Source organism: Pan troglodytes, chromosome 17 (assembly GCF_028858775.2).
Source record: "Pan troglodytes isolate AG18354 chromosome 17, NHGRI_mPanTro3-v2.0_pri, whole genome shotgun sequence".
In the NCBI taxonomy this organism is placed as follows: Eukaryota; Metazoa; Chordata; class Mammalia; order Primates; family Hominidae; genus Pan; species Pan troglodytes.
In genome coordinates, this window is record NC_072415.2 from 14,730,297 (window position 1) to 14,757,515 (window position 27,219).

The window sequence follows — 27,219 nt, forward strand, 5'->3', positions numbered from 1 at the left end:
TCTTTTCCACCATTGGCCTCAAATCGCCTGAAATCTCCAGTTGCAAATTCCACAAAAAGAGAGTTTCAAATCTGCTCTGTCCAAAGAAAGGTTCAACTCTGTGAGTTGAATACACACAACACAGAGAAGTTACTGGGAATTCTTCTGTCTAGCATTATATGAAGAAATCCCGTTTCCAACGAAGGCCTCAAAGAGGTCCAAATATCCACTTGCAGACTTTACAAACAGAGTGTTTCCAAACTGCTCTATAAAAAGAAAGGTTAAACTCTGTGAGCTGAACGCACATATCACAATGCAGTTTCTGAGAATGATTCTGTCTGGTTTTGATACGAAGATATTTCCTTTTCTACCATGGGCCTCAAATCGCTTGAAATCTCCAATTGCAAATTCCACAAAAAGAGTGTTTCAAATCTACACTCTCTAAAGGATGGTTTAATTCTGTGAGGTGAATACACACAACACAAAGAAGTTACTGAGAATTCTTCTGTCTAGCATTCTATGAAGAAATCCCGTTTCCAACGAAGGACTCAAAGAGGTCCAAATATCCACTTGCAGACTTTTCAAACAGAGTGTTTCCAAACTGTTCTATGAAAACAAAGGATAAACACTGTGAGCTGAATGCACACATCACAAAGCAGTTTCTGAGAATGATTCTGTCTAGTTTTTATATGAAGATATTTCCTTTTCTACCATTGGCCTCAAATCGCTTGAAATCTTCAATTGCAAATTCCACAAAAAGAGAGTTTCAAATCTGCTCTGTCCAAAGAAAGGTTCAACTCTGTGAGTTGAATACACACAACACAGAGAAGTTACTGGGAATTCTTCTGTCTAGCATTACATGAAGAAATCCCGTTTCCAACGAAGGCCTCAAAGAGGTCCAAATATCCACTTGCAGACTTTACAAAGAGAGTGTTTCCAAACTGCTCTATGAAAAGAAAGGTTAAACTCTGTGAGCTGAACGCACATATCACAATGTAGTTTCTGAGAATGATTCTGTCTAGTTTTTATACGAAGATATTTCCTTTTCTAACAACGGCCTCAAATCGCTTGAAATCTCCACATGCAAATTCCACAAAAAGAGTGTTTCAAATCTACTCTCTCTAAAGGATGATTCAACTCTGTGAGTTGAATACACACAACACAAAGAATTTACAGAGAATTCTTCTGTCTAGCATTAGATGAAGAAATCCCGTTTCCAACGAAGGCCTCAGAGAGGTCCAAATATACACTTGCAGACTTTACAAACAGAGTGTTTCCCAACTGTTCTATGAAAAGAAAGGTTAAACTCTGTGAGCTGAATGCACAGATCACAAAGCAGTTTCAGAGAATGATTCTGTCTAGTTTTTATATGAAGATATTCCCTTTTCTACCATTGGCCTCAAATCGCTTGAAATCTTCAATTGCAAATTCTACAAAAAGAGTGTTTCAAATCTACTCTGTCTAAAGGATGATTCAACTCTGTGAGTTGAATACACACAACACAAAGAATTTACAGAGAATTCTTCTGTCTAGCATTATATGAAGAAATCCCGTTTCCAACGAAGGCCTCAAAGAGGTCCAAATATCCACTTGCAGACTTTACAAACAGGGTGTTTCCAAACTGTTCTATGAAAAGAAAGGTTAAACTCTGTGAGGTGAACGCACACATCACAAAGCAGTTTCTGAGAATGATTCTGTCTAGTTTTTATACGAAGATATTTTCTTTTCCACCATTGGCCTCAAATCGCCTGAAATCTCCAGTTGCAAATTCCACAAAAAGAGAGTTTCAAATCTGCTCTGTCCAAAGAAAGGTTCAATTCTGTGAGTTGAATACACACAACACAGAGAAGTTACTGGGAATTCTTCTGTCTAGCATTACATGAAGAAATCCCGTTTCCAACGAAGGCCTCAAAGAGGTCCAAATATCCACTTGCAGACTTTACAAACAGAGTGTTTCCAAACTGTTCTATGAAAAGAAAGGTTAAACTCTGTGAGGTGAACGCACATATCACAATGTAGTTTCTGAGAATGATTCTGTCTCGTTTTTATACGAAGATATTTCCTTTTCTACCAACGGCCTCAAATCGCTAGAAATCTCCACATGCAAATTCCACAAAAAGAGTGTTTCAAATCTACTCTCTCTAAAGGATGATTCAACTCTGTGAGTTGAATACACACAACACAAAGAATTTACAGAGAATTCTTCTGTCTAGCATTCTATGAAGAAATCCCGTTTCCAACGAAGGCCTCAAACAGGTCCAAATATCCACTTGCAGGCTTTACAAACAGTGTTTCCAAACTGCTCTATGAAAACAAAGGATAAACTCTGTGAGCTGAATGCACACGTCACAAAGCAGTTTCAGAGAATGATGCTGTCTAGTTTTTATATGAAGATATTTCCTTTTCTACCATTGGCCTCAAATCGCTTGAAATCTTCAATTGCAATTTCTACAAAAAGAGTGTTTAAAATCTACTCTGTCTAAAGGATGATTCAACTCTGTGAGTTGAATACACACAACACAAAGAATTTACAGAGAATTCTTCTGTTTAGCATTATATGAAGAAATCCCGTTTCCAACGAAGGCCTCAAGGAGGTCCAAATATCCACTTGCAGACTTTACAAACAGAGTGTTTCCAAACTGTTCTATGAAAAGAAAGGTTAAACTCTGTGAGCTGAACGCACACATCACAAAGCAGTTTCTGTGAATGATTCTGTCTAGTTTTTGTACGAAGATGTTTTCTTTTCCACCATTGGCCTCAAATCGCCTGAAATCTCCAGTTGCAAATTCCACAAAAAGAGAGTTTCAAATCTGCTCTGTCCAAAGGAAGGTTCAACTCTGTGAGTTGAATACACACAACACAAAGAAGTTACTGGGAATTCTTCTGTCTAGCATTATATGAAGAAATCCCGTTTCCAACGAAGGCCTCAAAGAGGTCCAAATATCCACTTGCAGACTTTACCAAGAGAGTGTTTCCAAACTGCTCTATGAAAAGAAAGGTTAAACTCTGTGAGCTGAACGCACATATCACAATGTAGTTTCTGAGAATGATTCTGTCTAGTTTTTATACGAAGATATTTCCTTTTCTACCAACGGCCTCAGATCGCTTGAAATCTCCACATGCAAATTCCACAAAAAGAGTGTTTCAAATCTACTCTCTCTAAAGGATGATTCAACTCTGTGAGTTGAATACACACAACACAAAGAATTTACAGAGAATTCTTCTGTCTAGCATTATATGAAGAAATCCCGTTTCCAACGAAGGCCTCAAAGAGGTCCAAATATCCACTTGCAGACTTTACAAACAGAGTGTTTCCCAACTGTTCTATGAAAAGAAAGGTTAAACTCTGTGAGCTGAATGCACACATCACAAAGTAGTTTCTGAGAATGATTCTGTCTGGTTTTTATACGAAGATATTTCCTTTTCTACCATGGGCCTCAAATCGCTTGAAATCTCCAATTGCAAATTCCACAAAAAGAGTGTTTCAAATCTACACTGTCTAAAGGATGGTTTAATTCTGTGAGTTGAATACACACAACACAAGGAATTTACAGAGAATTCTTCTGTCTTGCATTCTACGAAGAAATCCCGTTTCCAACGAAGGCCTCAAAGAGGTCCAAATATCCACTTGCAGACTTTACAAACACAGTGTTTCCCAACTGCTCTATGAAAACAAAGGATTAACTCTGTGAGCTGAATGCACACATCACAAAGCAGTTTCTGAGAATGATTCTGTCTAGTTTTTATATGAAGATATTTCCTTTTCTACCATGGGCCTCAAATCGCTTGAAATCTTCAATTGCAAATTCTACAAAAAGAGTGTTTCAAATCTACTCTGTCTAAAGGATGATTCAACTCTGTGAGTTGAATACACACAACACAAAGAATTTACAGAGAATTCTTCTGTCTAGCATTCTATGAAGAAATCCCGTTTCCAACGAAGGCCTCAAAGAGGTCCAAATATCCACTTGCAGACTTTACAAACAGAGTGTTTCCAAACTGTTCTATGAAAAGAAAGGTTAAACTCTGTGAGGTGAACGCACACATCACAAAGCAGTTTCTGAGAATGATTCTGTCTAGTTTTTATACGAAGATGTTTTCTTTTCCACCATTGGCCTCAAATCGCCTGAAATCTCCAGTTGCAAATTCCACAAAAAGAGAGTTTCAAATCTGCTCTGTCCAAAGAAAGGTTCAACTCTGTGAGTTGAATACACACAACACAGAGAAGTTACTGGGAATTCTTCTGTCTAGCATTACATGAAGAAATCCCGTTTCCAACGAAGGCCTCAAAGAGGTCCAAATATCCACTTGCAGACTTTACAAAGAGAGTGTTTCCAAACTGCTCTATGAAAAGAAAGGTTAAACTCTGTGAGCTGAACGCACATATCACAATGTAGTTTCTGAGAATGATTCTGTCTAGTTTTTATACGAAGATATTTCCTTTTCTACCAATGGCCTCAAATTGCTTGAAATCTCCAGTTGCAAATTCCACAAAAAGAGAGTTTCAAATCTGCTCTGTCCAAAGGAAGGTTCAACTCTGTGAGTTGAATACACACAACACAAAGAAGTTACTGGGAATTCTTCTGTCTAGCATTCTACGAAGAAATCCCATTTCCAACGAAGGCCTCAAAGAGGTCCAAATATCCACTTGCAGACTTTACAAAGAGAGTGTTTCCAAACTGCTCTATGAAAAGAAAGGTTAAACTCTGTGAGCTGAACGCACATATCACAATGCAGTTTCTGAGAATGATTCTGTCTAGTTTTTATATGAAGATATTTGCTTTTCTACCATTGGCCTCAAGTCGCTTGAAATCTTCAATTGCAAATTCCACAAAAAGAGAGTTTCAAATCTGCTCTGTCCAAAGAAAGGTTGAACTCTGTGAGTTGAATACACACAACACAGAGTAGTTACTGGGAATTCTTCTGTCTAGCATTACATGAAGAAATCCCGTTTCCAACGAAGGCCTCAAAGAGGTCCAAATATCCACTTGCAGACTTTACAAAGAGAGTGTTTCCAAACTGCTCTATGAAAAGAAAGGTTAAACTCTGTGAGCTGAACGCACATATCACAATGTAGTTTCTGAGAATGATTCTGTCTAGTTTTTATACGAAGATATTTCCTTTTCTACCAACGGCCTCAAATCGCTTGAAATCTCCACATGCAAATTCCACAAAAAGAGAGTTTCAAATCTGCTCTGTCCAAAGAAAGGTTGAACTCTGTGAGTTGAATACACACAACACAGAGTAGTTACTGGGAATTCTTCTGTCTAGCATTACATGAAGAAATCCCGTTTCCAACGAAGGCCTCAAAGAGGTCCAAATATCCACTTGCAGACTTTACAAAGAGAGTGTTTCCAAACTGCTCTATGAAAAGAAAGGTTAAACTCTGTGAGCTGAACGCACATATCACAATGTAGTTTCTGAGAATGATTCTGTCTAGTTTTTATACGAAGATATTTCCTTTTCTACCAACGGCCTCAAATCGCTTGAAATCTCCACATGCAAATTCCACAAAAAGAGTGTTTCAAATCTACTCTCTCTAAAGGATGATTCAACTCTGTGAGTTGAATACACACAACACAAAGAATTTACAGAGAATTCTTCTGTCTAGCATTCTATGAAGAAATCCCGTTTCCAACGAAGGCCTCAAACAGGTCCAAATATCCACTTGCAGGCTTTACAAACAGAGTGTTTCCAAACTGCTCTATGAAAACAAAGGATAAACTCTGTGAGCTGAATGCACACGTCACAAAGCAGTTTCAGAGAATGATGCTGTCTAGTTTTTATATGAAGATATTTCCTTTTCTACCATTGGCCTCAAATCGCTTGAAATCTTCAATTGCAATTTCTACAAAAAGAGTGTTTAAAATCTACTCTGTCTAAAGGATGATTCAACTCTGTGAGTTGAATACACACAACACAAAGAATTTACAGAGAATTCTTCTGTTTAGCATTATATGAAGAAATCCCGTTTCCAACGAAGGCCTCAAGGAGGTCCAAATATCCACTTGCAGACTTTACAAACAGAGTGTTTCCAAACTGTTCTATGAAAAGAAAGGTTAAACTCTGTGAGCTGAACGCACACATCACAAAGCAGTTTCTGAGAATGATTCTGTCTAGTTTTTGTACGAAGATGTTTTCTTTTCCACCATTGGCCTCAAATCGCCTGAAATCTCCAGTTGCAAATTCCACAAAAAGAGAGTTTCAAATCTGCTCTGTCCAAAGGAAGGTTCAACTCTGTGAGTTGAATACACACAACACAAAGAAGTTACTGGGAATTCTTCTGTCTAGCATTATATGAAGAAATCCCGTTTCCAACGAAGGCCTCAAAGAGGTCCAAATATCCACTTGCAGACTTTACAAACGGAGTGTTTCCCAACTGTTCTATGAAAAGAAAGGTTAAACTCTGTGAGCTGAATGCACACATCACAAAGTAGTTTCTGAGAATGATTCTGTCTGGTTTTTATACGAAGATATTTCCTTTTCTACCATGGGCCTCAAATCGCTTGAAATCTCCAATTGCAAATTCCACAAAAAGAGTGTTTCAAATCTACACTGTCTAAAGGATGGTTTAATTCTGTGAGTTGAATACACACAACACAAAGAATTTACAGAGAATTCTTCTGTCTAGCATTCTATGAAGAAATCCCGTTTCCAAAGAAGGCCTCAAAGAGGTCCAAATATCCACTTGCAGACTTTACAAACAGAGTGTTTCCAAACTGTTCTATGAAAAGAAAGGTTAAACTCTGTGAGGTGAACGCACACATCACAAAGCAGTTTCTGCGAATGATTCTGTCTAGTTTCTATACGAAGATGTTTTCTTTTCCACCATTGGCCTCAAATCGCCTGAAATCTCCAGTTGCAAATTCCACAAAAAGAGAGTTTCAAATCTGCTCTTTCCAAAGAAAGGTTCAACTCTGTGAGTTGAATACACACAACACAGAGAAGTTACTGGGAATTCTTCTGTCTAGCATTACATGAAGAAATCCCGTTTCCAACGAAGGCCTCAAAGAGGTCCAAATATCCACTTGCAGACTTTACAAACAGAGTGTTTCCAAACTGTTCTATGAAAAGAAAGGTTAAACACTGTGAGCTGAATGCACACATCGCAAAGTAGTTTCTGAGAATGATTCTGTCTGGTTTTGATACGAAGATATTTCCTTTTCTACCATGGGCCTCAAATCGCTTGAAATCTCCAATTGCAAATTCCACAAAAAGAGTGTTTCAAATCTACACTGTCTAAAGGATGGTTTAATTCTGTGAGTTGAATACACACAACACAAAGAATTTACAGAGAATTCTTCTGTCTAGCATTCTACGAAGAAATCCCGTTTCCAACGAAGGCCTCAAAGAGGTCCAAATATCCACTTGCAGAATTTACAAACAGAGTGTTTCCAAACTGCTCTATGAAAACAAAGGATTAACTCTGTGAGCTGAATGCACACATCACAAAGCAGTTTCTGAGAATGATTCTGTCTAGTTTTTATATGAAGATATTTCCTTTTCTACCATTGGCCTCAAATCGCTTGAAATCTTCAATTGCAAATTCTACAAAAAGAGTGTTTCAAATCTACTCTGTCTAAAGGATGATTCAACTCTGTGAGTTGAATACACACAACACAAAGAATTTACAGAGAATTCTTCTGTCTAGCATTCTATGAAGAAATCCCGTTTCCAACGAAGGCCTCAAAGAGGTCCAAATATCCACTTGCAGACTTTACAAACAGAGTGTTTCCAAACTGTTCTATGAAAAGAAAGGTTAAACTCTGTGAGGTGAACGCACACATCACAAAGCAGTTTCTGCGAATGATTCTGTCTAGTTTTTATACGAAGATGTTTTCTTTTCCACCATTGGCCTCAAATCGCCTGAAATCTCCAGTTGCAAATTCCACAAAAAGAGAGTTTCAAATCTGCTCTGTCCAAAGAAAGGTTCAACTCCGTGAGTTGAATACACCCAACACAGAGAAGTTACTGGGAATTCTTCTGTCTAGCATTACATGAAGAAATCCCGTTTCCAACGAAGGCCTCAAAGATGTCCAAATATCCACTTGCAGACTTTACAAAGAGAGTGTTTCCAAACTGCTCTATGAAAAGAAAGCTTAAACTCTGTGAGCTGAACGCACATATCACAATGTAGTTTCTGAGAATGATTCTGTCTAGTTTTTATACGAAGATATTTCCTTTTCTACCAATGGCCTCAAATCGCTTGAAATCTCCAGTTGCAAATTCCACAAAAAGAGAGTTTCAAATCTGCTCTGTCCAAAGGAAGGTTCAACTCTGTGAGTTGAATACACACAACACAAAGAAGTCACTGGGATTTCTTCTGTCTAGCATTATATGAAGAAATCCCGTTTCCAACGAAGGCCTCAAAGAGGTCCAAATATCCACTTGCAGACTTCACAAACAGAGTGTTTCCAAACTGCTCTATGAAAAGAAAGGTTAAACTCTGTGAGCTGAACGCACATATCACAATGCAGTTTCTGAGAATGATTCTGTCTAGTTTTTATATGAAGATATTTGCTTTTCTACCAATGGCCTCAAATCGCTTGAAATCTCCAATTGCAAATTCCACAAAAAGAGTGTTTCAAATCTACACTGTCTAAAGGATGGTTTAATTCTGTGAGGTGAATACACACAACACAAAGAAGTTACTGAGAATTCTTCTGTCTAGCATTCTATGAAGAAATCCCGTTTCCAACGAAGGACTCAAAGAGGTCCAAATATCCACTTGCAGACTTTTCAAACAGAGTGTTTCCAAACTGTTCTATGAAAACAAAGGATAAACACTGTTAGCTGAATGCACACATCACAAAGCAGTTTCTGAGAATGATTCTGTCTAGTTTTTATATGAAGATATTTCCTTTTCTACCATTGGCCTCAAATCGCTTGAAATCTTCAATTGCAAATTCCACAAAAAGAGAGTTTCAAATCTGCTCTGTCCAAAGAAAGGTTCAACTCTGTGAGTTGAATACACACAACACAGAGAAGTTACTGGGAATTCTTCTGTCTAGCATTACATGAAGAAATCCCGTTTCCAACGAAGGCCTCAAAGAGGTCCAAATATCCACTTGCAGACTTTACAAAGAGAGTGTTTCCAAACTGCTCTATGAAAAGAAAGGTTAAACTCTGTGAGCTGAACGCACATATCACAATGTAGTTTCTGAGAATGATTCTGTCTAGTTTTTATACGAAGATATTTCCTTTTCTAACAACGGCCTCAAATCGCTTGAAATCTCCACATGCAAATTCCACAAAAAGAGTGTTTCAAATCTACTCTCTCTAAAGGATGATTCAAATCTGTGAGTTGAATACACACAACACAAAGAATTTACAGAGAATTCCTCTGTCTAGCATTATATGAAGAAATCCCGTTTCCAACGAAGGCCTCAGAGAGGTCCAAATGTCCACTTGCAGACTTTACAAACAGAGTGTTTCCCAACCGTTCTATGAAAAGAAAGGTTAAACTCTGTGAGCTGAATGCACAGATCACAAAGCAGTTTCAGAGAATGATTCTGTCTAGTTTTTATACGAAGATATTTTCTTTTCCACCATTGGCCTCAAATCGCCTGAAATCTCCAGTTGCAAATTCCACAAAAAGAGAGTTTCAAATCTGCTCTGTCCAAAGAAAGGTTCAATTCTGTGAGTTGAATACACACAACACAGAGTAGTTACTGGGAATTCTTCTGTCTAGCATTACATGAAGAAATCCCGTTTCCAACGAAGGCCTCAAAGAGGTCCAAATATCCACTTGCAGACTTTACAAACAGAGTGTTTCCAAACTGTTCTATGAAAAGAAAGGTTAAACTCTGTGAGGTGAACGCACATATCACAATGGAGTTTCTGAGAGGCCTCAAAGAGGTCCAAATATCCACTTGCAGACTTTACAAAGAGAGTGTTTCCAAACTGCTCTATGAAAAGAAAGGTTAAACTCTGTGAGCTGAACGCACATATCACAATGTAGTTTCTGAGAATGATTCTGTCTAGTTTTTATACGAAGATATTTCCTTTTCTACCAACGGCCTCAGATCGCTTGAAATCTCCACATGCAAATTCCACAAAAAGAGTGTTTCAAATCTACTCTCTCTAAAGGATGATTCAACTCTGTGAGTTGAATACACACAACACAAAGAATTTACAGAGAATTCTTCTGTCTAGCATTATATGAAGAAATCTCGTTTCCAACGAAGGCCTCAAAGAGGTCCAAATATCCACTTGCAGACTTTACAAACAGAGTGTTTCCCAACTGTTCTATGAAAAGAAAGGTTAAACTCTGTGAGCTGAATGCACACATCACAAAGTAGTTTCTGAGAATGATTCTGTCTGGTTTTTATACGAAGATATTTCCTTTTCTACCATGGGCGTCAAATCTCTTGAAATCTCCAATTGCAAATTCCACAAAAAGAGTGTTTCAAATCTACACTGTCTAAAGTATGGTTTAATTCTGTGAGTTGAATACACACAACACAAAGAATTTACAGAGAATTCTTCTGTCTAGGATTCTATGAAGAAATCCCGTTTCCAACGAAGGCCTCAAAGAGGTCCAAATATCCACTTGCAGACTTTACAAACAGAGTGTTTCCAAACTGCTCTATGAAAACAAAGGATAAACTCTGTGAGCTGAATGCACACATCACAAAGCAGTTTCAGAGAATGATTCTGTCCAGTTTTTATATGAAGATATTTCCTTTTCTACCATTGGCCTCAAATCGCTTGAAATCTTCAATTGCAAATTCTACAAAAAGAGTGTTTCAAATCTACTCTGTCTAAAGGATGATTCAACTCTGTGAGTTGAATACACACAACACAAAGAATTTACAGAGAATTCTTCTTTCTAGCATTATATGAAGAAATCCCGTTTCCAACGAAGGCCTCAAAGAGGTCCAAATATCCACTTGCAGACTTTACAAAGAGAGTGTTTCCAAACTGTTCTATGAAAAGAAAGGTTAAACTCTGTGAGGTGAACGCACACATCACAAAGCAGTTTCTGCGAATGATTCTGTCTAGTTTTTATACGAAGATGTTTTCTTTTCCACCATTGGCCTCAAATCGCCTGAAATCTCCAGTTGCAAATTCCACAAAAAGAGAGTTTCAAATCTGCTCTGTCCAAAGAAAGGTTCAACTCTGTGAGTTGAATACACACAACACAGAAAAGTTACTGGGAATTCTTCTGTCTAGCATTACATGAAGAAATCCCGTTTCCAACGAAGGCCTCAAAGAGGTCCAAATATCCACTTGCAGACTTTACAAACAGAGTGTTTCCAAACTGTTCTATGAAAAGAAAGGTTAAACTCTGTGAGCTGAATGCACACATCACAAAGTAGTTTCTGAGAATGATTCTGTCTGGTTTTGATACGAAGATATTTCCTTTTCTACCATGGGCGTCAAATCTCTTGAAATCTCCAATTGCAAATTCCACAAAAAGAGTGTTTCAAATCTACACTGTCTAAAGGATGGTTTAATTCTGTGAGTTGAATACACACAACACAAAGAATTTACAGAGAATTCTTCTGTCTAGCATTCTACGAAGAAATCCCGTTTCCAACGAAGGCCTCAAAGAGGTCCAAATATCCACTTGCAGAATTTACAAACAGAGTGTTTCCAAACTGCTCTATGAAAACAAAGGATAAACTCTGTGAGCTGAATGCACACACCACAAAGCAGTTTCTGAGAATGATTCTGTCTAGTTTTTATATGAAGATATTTCCTTTTCTACCATTGGCCTCAAATCGCTTGAAATCTTCAATTGCAAATTCTACAAAAAGAGTGTTTCAAATCTACTCTGTCTAAAGGATGATTCAACTCTGTGAGTTGAATACACACAACACAAAGAATTTACAGAGAATTCTTCTGTCTAGCATTCTATGAAGAAATCCCGTTTCCAACGAAGGCCTCAAAGAGGTCCAAATATCCACTTGCAGACTTTACAAACAGAGTGTTTCCAAACTGTTCTATGAAAAGAAAGGTTAAACTCTGTGAGGTGAACGCACACATCACAAAGCAGTTTCTGAGAATGATTCTGTCTAGTTTTTCTACGAAGATGTTTTCTTTTCCACCATTGGCCTCAAATCGCCTGAAATCTCCAGTTGCAAATTCCACAAAAAGAGAGTTTCAAATCTGCTCTGTCCAAAGAAAGGTTCAATTCTGTGAGTTGAATACACACAACACAGAGAAGTTACTGGGAATTCTTCTGTCTAGCATTACATGAAGAAATCCCGTTTCCAACGAAGGCCTCAAAGAGGTCCAAATATCCACTTGCAGACTTTACAAACAGAGTGTTTCCAAACTGTTCTATGAAAAGAAAGGTTAAACTCTGTGAGGTGAACGCACATATCACAATGGAGTTTCTGAGAATGATTCTGTCTAGTTTTTATACGAAGATGTTTTCTTTTCCACCATTGGCCTCAAATCGCCTGAAATCTCCAGTTGCAAATTCCACAAAAAGAGAGTTTCAAATCTGCTCTGTCCAAAGAAAGGTTCAACTCTGTGAGTTGAATACACACAACACAGAATAGTTACTGGGAATTCTTCTGTCTAGCATTACATGAAGAAATCCCGTTTCCAACGAAGGCCTCAAAGAGGTCCAAATATCCACTTGCAGACTTTACAAAGAGAGTGTTTCCAAACTGCTCTATGAAAAGAAAGGTTAAACTCTGTGAGCTGAACGCACATATCACAATGTAGTTTCTGAGAATGATTCTGTCTAGTTTTTATACGAAGATATTTCCTTTTCTACCAACGGCCTCAGATCGCTTGAAATCTCCACATGCAAATTCCACAAAAAGAGTGTTTCAAATCTACTCTCTCTAAAGGATGATTCAACTCTGTGAGTTGAATACACACAACACAAAGAATTTACAGAGAATTCTTCTGTCTAGCATTATATGAAGAAATCCCGTTTCCAACGAAGGCCTCGAAGAGGTCCAAATATCCACTTGCAGACTTTACAAACAGAGTGTTTCCCAACTGTTCTATGAAAAGAAAGGTTAAACTCTGTGAGCTGAATGCACACATCACAAAGTAGTTTCTGAGAATGATTCTGTCTGGTTTTTATACGAAGATATTTCCTTTTCTACCAAGGGCGTCAAATCTCTTGAAATCTCCAATTGCAAATTCCACAAAAAGAGTGTTTCAAATCTACACTGTCTGAAGTATGGTTTAATTCTGTGAGTTGAATACACACAACACAAAGAATTTACAGAGAATTCTTCTGTCTAGCATTCTATGAAGAAATCCCGTTTCCAACGAAGGCCTCAAAGAGGTCCAAATATCCACTTGCAGACTTTACAAACAGAGTGTTTCCAAACTGCTCTATGAAAACAAAGGATAAACTCTGTGAGCTGAATGCACACATCACAAAGCAGTTTCAGAGAATGATTCTGTCCAGTTTTTATATGAAGATATTTCCTTTTCTACCATTGGCCTCAAATCGCTTGAAATCTTCAATTGCAAATTCTACAAAAAGAGTGTTTCAAATCTACTCTGTCTAAAGGATGATTCAACTCTGTGAGTTGAATACACACAACACAAAGAATTTACAGAGAATTCTTCTGTCTAGCATTATATGAAGAAATCCCGTTTCCAACGAAGGCCTCAAAGAGGTCCAAATATCCACTTGCAGACTTTACAAACAGAGTGTTTCCAAACTGTTCTATGAAAAGAAAGGTTAAACTCTGTGAGGTGAACGCACACATCACAAAGCAGTTTCTGAGAATGATTCTGTCTAGTTTTTATACGAAGATGTTTTCTTTTCCACCATTGGCCTCAAATCGCCTGAAATCTCCAGTTGCAAATTCCACAAAAAGAGAGTTTCAAATCTGCTCTGTCCAAAGGATGGTTCAACTCTGTGAGTTGAATACACACAACACAAAGAAGTTACTGGGATTTCTTCTGTCTAGCATTATATGAAGAAATCCCGTTTCCAACGAAGGCCTCAAAGAGGTCCAAATATCCACTTGCAGACTTCACAAACAGAGTGTTTCCAAACTGCTCTATGAAAAGAAAGGTTAAACTCTGTGAGCTGAACGCACATATCACAATGCAGTTTCTGAGAATGATTCTGTCTAGTTTTTATATGAAGATATTTGCTTTTCTACCAGTGGCCTCAAATCGCTTGAAATCTCCAATTGCAAATTCCACAAAAAGAGTGCTTCAAATCTACACTGTCTAAAGGATGGTTTAATTCTGTGAGGTGAATACACACAACACAAAGAATTTACAGAGAATTCTTCTGTCTAGCATTCTACGAAGAAATCCCGTTTCCAACGAAGGCCTCAAAGAGGTCCAAATATCCACTTGCAGAATTTACAAACAGAGTGTTTCCAAACTGCTCTATGAAAACAAAGGATTAACTCTGTGAGCTGAATGCACACATCACAAAGCAGTTTCTGAGAATGATTCTGTCTAGTTTTTATATGAAGATATTTCCTTTTCTACCATTGGCCTCAAATCGCTTGAAATCTTCAATTGCAAATTCTACAAAAAGAGTGTTTCAAATCTACTCTGTCTAAAGGATGATTCAACTCTGTGAGTTGAATACACACAACACAAAGAATTTACAGAGAATTCTTCTGTCTAGCATTCTATGAAGAAATCCCGTTTCCAACGAAGGCCTCAAAGAGGTCCAAATATCCACTTGCAGACTTTACAAACAGAGTGTTTCCAAACTGTTCTATGAAAAGAAAGGTTAAACTCTGTGAGGTGAACGCACACATCACAAAGCAGTTTCTGAGAATGATTCTGTCTAGTTTTTATACGAAGATGTTTTCTTTTCCACCATTGGCCTCAAATCGCCTGAAATCTCCAGTTGCAAATTCCACAAAAAGAGAGTTTCAAATCTGCTCTGTCCAAAGAAAGGTTCAACTCTGTGAGTTGAATACACACAACACAGAGAAGTTACTGGGAATTCTTCTGTCTAGCATTACATGAAGAAATCCCGTTTCCAACGAAGGCCTCAAAGATGTCCAAATATCCACTTGCAGACTTTACAAAGAGAGTGTTTCCAAACTGCTCTATGAAAAGAAAGCTTAAACTCTGTGAGCTGAACGCACATATCACAATGTAGTTTCTGAGAATGATTCTGTCTAGTTTTTATACGAAGATATTTCCTTTTCTACCAATGGCCTCAAATCGCTTGGAATCTCCAGTTGCAAATTCCACAAAAAGAGTGTTTCAAATCTACACTGTCTAAAGGATGGTTTAATTCTGTGAGGTGAATACACACAACACAAAGAAGTTACTGAGAATTCTTCTGTCTAGCATTCTATGAAGAAATCCCGTTTCCAACGAAGGACTCAAAGAGGTCCAAATATCCACTTGCAGACTTTTCAAACAGAGTGTTTCCAAACTGTTCTATGAAAACAAAGGATAAACTCTGTGAGCTGAATGCACACATCACAAAGCAGTTTCTGAGAATGATTCTGTCTAGTTTTTATATGAAGATATTGCCTTTTCTACCATTGGCCTCAAATCGCTTGAAATCTTCAATTGCAAATTCCACAAAAAGAGAGTTTCAAATCTGCTCTGTCCAAAGAAAGGTTCAACTCTGTGAGTTGAATACACACAACACAGAGAAGTTACTGGGAATTCTTCTGTCTAGCATTACATGAAGAAATCCCGTTTCCAACGAAGGCCTCAAAGAGGTCCAAATATCCACTTGCAGACTTTACAAAGAGAGTGTTTCCAAACTGCTCTATGAAAAGAAAGGTTAAACTCTGTGAGCTGAACGCACATATCACAATGTAGTTTCTGAGAATGATTCTGTCTAGTTTTTATACGAAGATATTTCCTTTTCTAACAACGGCCTCAAATCGCTTGAAATCTCCACATGCAAATTCCACAAAAAGAGTGTTTCAAATCTACTCTCTCTAAAGGATGATTCAACTCTGTGAGTTGAATACACACAACACAAAGAATTTACAGAGAATTCTTCTGTCTAGCATTATATGAAGAAATCCCGTTTCCAACGAAGGCCTCAGAGAGGTCCAAATATCCACTTGCAGACTTTACAAACAGAGTGTTTCCCAACTGTTCTATGAAAAGAAAGGTTAAACTCTGTGAGCTGAATGCACAGATCACAAAGCAGTTTCAGAGAATGATTCTGTCTAGTTTTTATACGAAGATATTTTCTTTTCCACCATTGGCCTCAAATCGCCTGAAATCTCCAGTTGCAAATTCCACAAAAAGAGAGTTTCAAATCTGCTCTGTCCAAAGAAAGGTTCAATTCTGTGAGTTGAATACACACAACACAGAGTAGTTACTGGGAATTCTTCTGTCTAGCATTACATGAAGAAATCCCGTTTCCAACGAAGGCCTCAAAGAGGTCCAAATATCCACTTGCAGACTTTACAAACAGAGTGTTTCCAAACTGTTCTATGAAAAGAAAGGTTAAACTCTGTGAGGTGAACGCACATATCACAATGGAGTTTCTGAGAGGCCTCAAAGAGGTCCAAATATCCACTTGCAGACTTTACAAAGAGAGTGTTTCCAAACTGCTCTATGAAAAGAAAGGTTAAACTCTGTGAGCTGAACGCACATATCACAATGTAGTTTCTGAGAATGATTCTGTCTAGTTTTTATACGAAGATATTTCCTTTTCTACCAACGGCCTCAGATCGCTTGAAATCTCCACATGCAAATTCCACAAAAAGAGTGTTCCAAATCTACTCTCTCTAAAGGATGATTCAACTCTGTGAGTTGAATACACACAACACAGAGAATTTACAGAGAATTCTTCTGTCTAGCATTATATGAAGAAATCTCGTTTCCAACGAAGGCCTCAAAGAGGTCCAAATATCCACTTGCAGACTTTACAAACAGAGTGTTTCCCAACTGTTCTATGAAAAGAAAGGTTAAACTCTGTGAGCTGAATGCACACATCACAAAGTAGTTTCTGAGAATGATTCTGTCTGGTTTTTATACGAAGATATTTCCTTTTCTACCATGGGCGTCAAATCTCTTGAAATCTCCAATTGCAAATTCCACAAAAAGAGTGTTTCAAATCTACACTGTCTAAAGTATGGTTTAATTCTGTGAGTTGAATACACACAACACAAAGAATTTACAGAGAATTCTTCTGTCTAGGATTCTATGAAGAAATCCCGTTTCCAACGAAGGCCTCAAAGAGGTCCAAATATCCACTTGCAGACTTTACAAACAGAGTGTTTCCAAACTGCTCTATGAAAACAAAGGATAAACTCTGTGAGCTGAATGCACACATCACAAAGCAGTTTCAGAGAATGATTCTGTCCAGTTTTTATATGAAGATATTTCCTTTTCTACCATTGGCCTCAAATCGCTTGAAATCTTCAATTGCAAATTCTACAAAAAGAGTGTTTCAAATCTACTCTGTCTAAAGGATGATTCAACTCTGTGAGTTGAATACACACAACACAAAGAATTTACAGAGAATTCTTCTTTCTAGCATTATATGAAGAAATCCCGTTTCCAACGAAGGCCTCAAAGAGGTCCAAATATCCACTTGCAGACTTTACAAAGAGAGTGTTTCCAAACTGTTCTATGAAAAGAAAGGTTAAACTCTGTGAGGTGAACGCACACATCACAAAGCAGTTTCTGCGAATGATTCTGTCTAGTTTTTATACGAAGATGTTTTCTTTTCCACCATTGGCCTCAAATCGCCTGAAATCTCCAGTTGCAAATTCCACAAAAAGAGAGTTTCAAATCTGCTCTGTCCAAAGAAAGGTTCAACTCTGTGAGTTGAATACACACAACACAGAGAAGTTACTGGGAATTCTTCTGTCTAGCATTACATGAAGAAATCCCGTTTCCAACGAAGGCCTCAAAGAGGTCCAAATATCCACTTGCAGACTTTACAAACAGAGTGTTTCCAAACTGTTCTATGAAAAGAAAGGTTAAACTCTGTGAGCTGAATGCACACATCACAAAGTAGTTTCTGAGAATGATTCTGTCTGGTTTTGATACGAAGATATTTCCTTTTCTACCATGGGCGTCAAATCTCTTGAAATCTCCAATTGCAAATTCCACAAAAAGAGTGTTTCAAATCTACACTGTCTAAAGGATGGTTTAATTCTGTGAGTTGAATACACACAACACAAAGAATTTACAGAGAATTCTTCTGTCTAGCATTCTACGAAGAAATCCCGTTTCCAACGAAGGCCTCAAAGAGGTCCAAATATCCACTTGCAGAATTTACAAACAGAGTGTTTCCAAACTGCTCTATGAAAACAAAGGATAAACTCTGTGAGCTGAATGCACACACCACAAAGCAGTTTCTGAGAATGATTCTGTCTAGTTTTTATATGAAGATATTTCCTTTTCTACCATTGGCCTCAAATCGCTTGAAATCTTCAATTGCAAATTCTACAAAAAGAGTGTTTCAAATCTACTCTGTCTAAAGGATGATTCAACTCTGTGAGTTGAATACACACAACACAAAGAATTTACAGAGAATTCTTCTGTCTAGCATTCTATGAAGAAATCCCGTTTCCAACGAAGGCCTCAAAGAGGTCCAAATATCCACTTGCAGACTTTACAAAGAGAGTGTTTCCAAACTGTTCTATGAAAAGAAAGGTTAAACTCTGTGAGGTGAACGCTCACATCACAAAGCAGTTTCTGAGAATGATTCTGTCTAGTTTTTATACGAAGATGTTTTCTTTTCCACCATTGGCCTCAAATCGCCTGAAATCTCCAGTTGCAAATTCCACAAAAAGAGAGTTTCAAATCTGCTCTGTCCAAAGAAAGGTTCAATTCTGTGAGTTGAATACACACAACACAGAGAAGTTACTGGGAATTCTTCTGTCTAGCATTACATGAAGAAATCCCGTTTCCAACGAAGGCCTCAAAGAGGTCCAAATATCCACTTGCAGACTTTACAAACAGAGTGTTTCCAAACTGTTCTATGAAAAGAAAGGTTAAACTCTGTGAGGTGAACGCACATATCACAATGGAGTTTCTGAGAATGATTCTGTCTAGTTTTTATACGAAGATGTTTTCTTTTCCACCATTGGCCTCAAATCGCCTGAAATCTCCAGTTGCAAATTCCACAAAAAGAGAGTTTCAAATCTGCTCTGTCCAAAGAAAGGTTCAACTCTGTGAGTTGAATACACACAACACAGAGTAGTTACTGGGAATTCTTCTGTCTAGCATTACATGAAGAAATCCCGTTTCCAACGAAGGCCTCAAAGAGGTCCAAATATCCACTTGCAGACTTTACAAAGAGAGTGTTTCCAAACTGCTCTATGAAAAGAAAGGTTAAACTCTGTGAGCTGAACGCACATATCACAATGTAGTTTCTGAGAATGATTCTGTCTAGTTTTTATACGAAGATATTTCCTTTTCTACCAACGGCCTCAGATCGCTTGAAATCTCCACATGCAAATTCCACAAAAAGAGTGTTTCAAATCTACTCTCTCTAAAGGATGATTCAACTCTGTGAGTTGAATACACACAACACAAAGAATTTACAGAGAATTCTTCTGTCTAGCATTATATGAAGAAATCCCGTTTCCAACGAAGGCCTCAGAGAGGTCCAAATATCCACTTGCAGACTTTACAAACAGAGTGTTTCCCAACTGTTCTATGAAAAGAAAGGTTAAACTCTGTGAGCTGAATGCACAGATCACAAAGCAGTTTCAGAGAATGATTCTGTCTAGTTTTTATATGAAGATATTCCCTTTTCTACCATTGGCCTCAAATCGCTTGAAATCTTCAATTGCAAATTCTACAAAAAGAGTGTTTCAAATCTACTCTGTCTAAAGGATGATTCAACTCTGTGAGTTGAATACACACAACACAAAGAATTTACAGAGAATTCTTCTGTCTAGCATTATATGAAGAAATCCCGTTTCCAACGAAGGCCTCAAAGAGGTCCAAATATCCATTTGCAGACTTTACAAACAGGGTGTTTCCAAACTGTTCTATGAAAAGAAAGGTTAAACTCTGTGAGGTGAACGCACACATCACAAAGCAGTTTCTGAGAATGATTCTGTCTAGTTTTTATACGAAGATATTTCCTTTTCTACCATTGGCCTCAAATCGCCTGAAATCTCCAGTTGCAAATTCCACAAAAAGAGAGTTTCAAATCTGCTCTGTCCAAAGAAAGGTTCAATTCTGTGAGTTGAATACACACAACACAGAGTAGTTACTGGGAATTCTTCTGTCTAGCATTACATGAAGAAATCCCGTTTCCAACGAAGGCCTCAAAGAGGTCTAAATATCCACTTGCAGACTTTACAAACAGAGTGTTTCCAAACTGTTCTATGAAAAGAAAGGTTAAACTCTGTGAGGTGAACGCACATATCACAATGGAGTTTCTGAGAGGCCTCAAAGAGGTCCAAATATCCACTTGCAGACTTTACAAAGAGAGTGTTTCCAAACTGCTCTATGAAAAGAAAGGTTAAACTCTGTGAGCTGAACGCACATATCACAATGTAGTTTCTGAGAATGATTCTGTCTAGTTTTTATATGAAGATATTTCCTTTTCTACCAACGGCCTCTGATCGCTTGAAATCTCCACATGCAAATTCCACAAAAAGAGTGTTTCAAATCTACTCTCTCTAAAGGATGATTCAACTCTGTGAGTTGAATACACACAAAACAAAGAATTTACAGAGAATTCTTCTGTCTAGCATTATATGAAGAAATCCCGTTTCCAACGAAGGCCTCAAAGAGGTCCAAATATCCACTTGCAGACTTTACAAACAGAGTGTTTCCCAACTGTTCTATGAAAAGAAAGGGTAAACTCTGTGAGCTGAATGCACACATCACAAAGTAGTTTCTGAGAATGATTCTGTCTGGTTTTTATACGAAGATATTTACTTTTCTACCATGGGCGTCAAATCTCTTGAAATCTCCAATTGCAAATTCCACAAAAGGAGTGTTTCAAATCTACACTGTCTAAAGTATGGTTTAATTCTGTGAGTTGAATACACACAACACAAAGAATTTACAGAGAATTCTTCTGTCTAGCATTCTATGAAGAAATCCCGTTTCCAACGAAGGCCTCAAAGAGGTCCAAATATCCACTTGCAGACTTTACAAACAGAGTGTTTCCAAACTGCTCTATGAAAACAAAGGATAAACTCTGTGAGCTGAATGCACACATCACAGAGCAGTTTCAGAGAATGATTCTGTCCAGTTTTTATATGAAGATATTTCCTTTTCTACCATTGGCCTCAAATCGCTTGAAATCTTCAATTGCAAATTCTACAAAAAGAGTGTTCCAAATCTACTCTGTCTAAAGGATGATTCAACTCTGTGAGTTGAATACACACAACACAAAGAATTTACAGAGAATTCTTCTGTCTAGCCTTATATGAAGAAATCCCGTTTCCAACGAAGGCCTCAAAGAGGTCCAAATATCCACTTGCAGACTTTACAAAGAGAGTGTTTCCAAACTGTTCTACGAAAAGAAAGGTTAAACTCTGTGAGGTGAACGCACACATCACAAAGCAGTTTCTGCGAATGATTCTGTCTAGTTTTTATACGAAGATATTTTCTTTTCCACCATTGGCCTCAAATCGCCTGAAATCTCCAGTTGCAAATTCCACAAAAAGAGAGTTTCAAATCTGCTCTGTCCAAAGAAAGGTTCAACTCTGTGAGTTGAATACACACAACACAGAGAAGTTACTGGGAATTCTTCTGTCTAGCATTACATGAAGAAATCCCGTTTCCAACGAAGGCCTCAAAGAGGTCCAAATATCCACTTGCAGACTTTACAAACAGAGTTTTTCCAAACTGTTCTATGAAAAGAAAGGTTAAACTCTGTGAGCTGAATGCACACATCACAAAGTAGTTTCTGAGAATGATTCTGTCTGGTTTTGATACGAAGATATTTCCTTTTCTACCATGGGCGTCAAATCTCTTGAAATCTCCAATTGCAAATTCCACAAAAAGAGTGTTTCAAATCTACACTGTCTAAAGGATGGTTTAATTCTGTGAGTTGAATACACACAACACAAAGAATTTACAGAGAATTCTTCTGTCTAGCATTCTACGAAGAAATCCCGTTTCCAACGAAGGCCTCAAAGAGGTCCAAATATCCACTTGCAGAATTTACAAACAGAGTGTTTCCAAACTGCTCTATGAAAACAAAGGATAAACTCTGTGAGCTGAATGCACACATCACAAAGCAGTTTCTGAGAATGATTCTGTCTAGTTTTTATATGAAGATATTTGCTTTTCTACCAATGGCCTCAAATCGCTTGAAATCTCCAATTGCAAATTCCACAAAAAGAGTGTTTCAAATCTACACTGTCTAAAGGATGGTTTAATTCTGTGAGGTGAATACACACAACACAAAGAAGTTACTGAGAATTCTTCTGTCTAGCATTCTATGAAGAAATCCCGTTTCCAACGAAGGACTCAAAGAGGTCCAAATATCCACTTGCAGACTTTTCAAACAGAGTGTTTCCAAACTGTTCTATGAAAACAAAGGATAAACTCTGTGAGCTGAATGCAGACATCACAAAGCAGTTTCTGAGAATGATTCTGTCTAGTTTTTATATGAAGATATTTCCTTTTCTACCATTGGCCTCAAATCGCTTGAAATCTTCAATTGCAAATTCCACAAAAAGAGAGTTTCAAATCTGCTCTGTCCAAAGAAAGGTTCAACTCTGTGAGTTGAATACACACAACACAGAGAAGTTACTGGGAATTCTTCTGTCTAGCATTACATGAAGAAATCCCGTTTCCAACGAAGGCCTCAAAGAGGTCCAAATATCCACTTGCAGACTTTACAAAGAGAGTGTTTCCAAACTGCTCTATGAAAAGAAAGGTTAAACTCTGTGAGCTGAACGCACATATCACAATGTAGTTTCTGAGAATGATTCTGTCTAGTTTTTATACGAAGATATTTCCTTTTCTAACAACGGCCTCAAATCGCTTGAAATCTCCACATGCAAATTCCACAAAAAGAGTGTTTCAAATCTGCTCTGTCCAAAGAAAGGTTCAATTCTGTGAGTTGAATACACACAACACAGAGAAGTTACTGGGAATTCTTCTGTCTAGCATTACATGAAGAAATCCCGTTTCCAACGAAGGCCTCAAAGAGGTCCAAATATCCACTTGCAGACTTTACAAACAGAGTGTTTCCAAACTGTTCTATGAAAAAAAGGTTAAACTCTGTGAGGTGAACGCACATATCACAATGGAGTTTCTGAGAATGATTCTGTCTAGTTTTTATACGAAGATGTTTTCTTTTCCACCATTGGCCTCAAATCGCCTGAAATCTCCAGTTGCAAATTCCACAAAAAGAGAGTTTCAAATCTGCTCTGTCCAAAGAAAGGTTCAACTCTGTGAGTTGAATACACACAACACAGAGTAGTTACTGGGAATTCTTCTGTCTAGCATTACATGAAGAAATCCCGTTTCCAACGAAGGCCTCAAAGAGGTCCAAATATCCACTTGCAGACTTTACAAAGAGAGTGTTTCCAAACTGCTCTATGAAAAGAAAGGTTAAACTCTGTGAGCTGAACGCACATATCACAATGTAGTTTCTGAGAATGATTCTGTCTAGTTTTTATACGAAGATATTTCCTTTTCTACCAACGGCCTCAGATCGCTTGAAATCTCCACATGCAAATTCCACAAAAAGAGTGTTTCAAATCTACTCTCTCTAAAGGATGATTCAACTCTGTGAGTTGAATACACACAACACAAAGAATTTACAGAGAATTCTTCTCTCTAGCATTATATGAAGAAATCCCGTTTCCAACGAAGGCCTCAAAGAGGTCCAAATATCCACTTGCAGACTTTACAAACAGAGTGTTTCCCAACTGTTCTATGAAAAGAAAGGTTAAACTCTGTGAGCTGAATGCACACATCACAAAGTAGTTTCTGAGAATGATTCTGTCTGGTTTTTATACGAAGATATTTCCTTTTCTACCATGGGCGTCAAATCTCTTGAAATCTCCAATTGCAAATTCCACAACAAGAGTGTTTCAAATCTACACTGTCTAAAGGATGGTTTAATTCTGTGAGTTGAATACACACAACACAAAGAATTTACAGAGAATTCTTCTGTCTAGCATTCTATGAAGAAATCCCGTTTCCAACGAAGGCCTCAAAGAGGTCCAAATATCCACTTGCAGACTTTACAAACAGAGTGTTTCCAAACTGCTCTATGAAAACAAAGGATAAACTCTGTGAGCTGAATGCACACATCACAAAGCAGTTTCAGAGAATGATTCTGTCCAGTTTTTATATGAAGATATTTCCTTTTCTACCATTGGCCTCAAATCGCTTGAAATCTTCAATTGCAAATTCTACAAAAAGAGTGTTTCAAATCTACTCTGTCTAAAGGATGATTCAACTCTGTGAGTTGAATACACACAACACAAAGAATTTACAGAGAATTCTTCTGTCTAGCATTATATGAAGAAATCCCGTTTCCAACGAAGGCCTCAAAGAGGTCCAAATATCCACTTGCAGACTTTACAAACAGAGTGTTTCCAAACTGTTCTATGAAAAGAAAGGTTAAACTCTGTGAGGTGAACGCACACATCACAAAGCAGTTTCTGAGAATGATTCTGTCTAGTTTTTATACGAAGATGTTTTCTTTTCCACCATTGGCCTCAAATCGCCTGAAATCTCCAGTTGCAAATTCCACAAAAAGAGAGTTTCAAATCTGCTCTGTCCAAAGGATGGTTCAACTCTGTGAGTTGAATACACACAACACAAAGAAGTTACTGGGAATTCTTCTGTCTAGCATTATATGAAGAAATCCCGTTTCCAACGAAGGCCTCAAAGAGGTCCAAATATCCACTTGCAGACTTTACAAACAGAGTGTTTCCCAGCTGTTCTATGAAAAGAAAGGTTAAACTCTGTGAGCTGGATGCACACATCACAAAGTAGTTTCTGAGAATGATTCTGTCTGGTTTTTACACGAAGATATTTCCTTTTCTACCATGGGCCTCAAATCGCTTGAAATCTCCAATTGCAAATTCCACAAAAAGAGTGTTTCAAATCTACACTGTCTAAAGGATGGTTTAATTCTGTGAGTTGAATACACACAACACAAAGAATTTACAGAGAATTCTTCTGTCTTGCATTCTATGAAGAAATCCCGTTTCCAACGAAGGCCTCAAAGAGGTCCAAATATCCACTTGCAGACTTTACAAACACAGTGTTTCCCAACTGCTCTATGAAAACAAAGGATTAACTCTGTGAGCTGAATGCACACATCACAAAGCAGTTTCTGAGAATGATTCTGTCTAGTTTTTATATGAAGATATTTCCTTTTCTACCATTGGCCTCAAATCGCTTGAAATCTTCAATTGCAAATTCTACAAAAAGAGTGTTTCAAATCGACTCTGTCTAAAGGATGATTCAACTCTGTGAGTTGAATACACACAACACAAAGAATTTACAGAGAATTCTTCTGTCTAGCATTCTATGAAGAAATCCCGTTTCCAACGAAGGCCTCAAAGAGGTCCAAATATCCACTTGCAGACTTTACAAACAGAGTGTTTCCAAACTGTTCTATGAAAAGAAAGGTTAAACTCTGTGAGCTGAACGCACACATCACAAAGCAGTTTCTGAGAATGATTCTGTCTAGTTTTTATACGAAGATGTTTTCTTTTCCACCATTGGCCTCAAATCGCCTGAAATCTCCAGTTGCATTTCCACAAAAAGAGAGTTTCAAATCTGCTCTGTCCAAAGAAAGGTTCAACTCTGTGAGTTGAATACACACAACACAGAGAAGTTACTGGGAATTCTTCTGTCTAGCATTACATGAAGAAATCCCGTTTCCAACGAAGGCCTCAAAGAGGTCCAAATATCCACTTGCAGATTTTACAAAGAGAGTGTTTCCAAACTGCTCTATGAAAAGAAAGGTTAAACTCTGTGAGCTGAACGCACATATCACAATGTAGTTTCTGAGAATGATTCTGTCTAGTTTTTATACGAAGATATTTCCTTTTCTACCAATGGCCTCAAATCGCTTGAAATCTCCAGTTGCAAATTCCACAAAAAGAGAGTTTCAAATCTGCTCTGTCCAAAGGAAGGTTCAATTCTGTGAGTTGAATACACACAACACAAAGAAGTTACTGGGATTTCTTCTGTCTAGCATTATATGAAGAAATCCCGTTTCCAACGAAGGCCTCAAAGAGGTCCAAATATCCACTTGCAGACTTCACAAACAGAGTGTTTCCAAACTGCTCTATGAAAAGAAAGGTTAAACTCTGTGAGCTGAACGCACATATCACAATGCAGTTTCTGAGAATGATTCTGTCTAGTTTTTATATGAAGATATTTGCTTTTCTACCAATGGCCTCAAATCGCTTGAAATCTCCAATTGCAAATTCCACAAAAAGAGTGCTTCAAATCTACACTGTCTAAAGGATGGTTTAATTCTGTGAGGTGAATACACACAACACAAAGAAGTTACTGAGAATTCTTCTGTCTAGCATTCTATGAACAAATCCCGTTTCCAACGAAGGACTCAAAGAGGTCCAAATATCCACCTGCAGACTTTTCAAACAGAGTGTTTCCAAACTGTTCTATGAAAACAAAGGATAAACTCTGTGAGCTGAATGCACACATCACAAAGCAGTTTCTGAGAATGATTCTGTCTAGTTTTTATATGAAGATATTTCCTTTTCTACCATTGGCCTCAAATCGCTTGAAATCTTCAATTGCAAATTCCACAAAAAGAGAGTTTCAAATCTGCTCTGTCCAAAGAAAGGTTCAACTCTGTGAGTTGAATACACACAACACAGAGAAGTTACTGGGAATTCTTCTGTCTAGCATTACATGAAGAAATCCCGTTTCCAACGAAGGCCTCAAAGAGGTCCAAATATCCACTTGCAGACTTTACAAAGAGAGTGTTTCCAAACTGCTCTATGAAAAGAAAGGTTAAACTCTGTGAGCTGAACGCACATATCAGAATGTAGTTTCTGAGAATGATTCTGTCTAGTTTTTATACGAAGATATTTCCTTTTCTAACAACGGCCTCAAATCGCTTGAAATCTCCACATGCAAATTCCACAAAAAGAGTGTTTCAAATCTACTCTATCTAAAGGATGATTCAACTCTGTGAGTTGAATACACACAACACAAAGAATTTACAGAGAATTCTTCTGTCTAGCATTATATGAAGAAATCCCGTTTCCAACGAAGGCCTCAAAGAGGTCCAAATGTCCACTTGCAGACTTTACAAACAGAGTGTTTCCCAACGGTTCTATGAAAAGAAAGGTTAAACTCTGTGAGCTGAATGCACAGATCACAAAGCAGTTTCAGAGAATGATTCTGTCTAGTTTTTATATG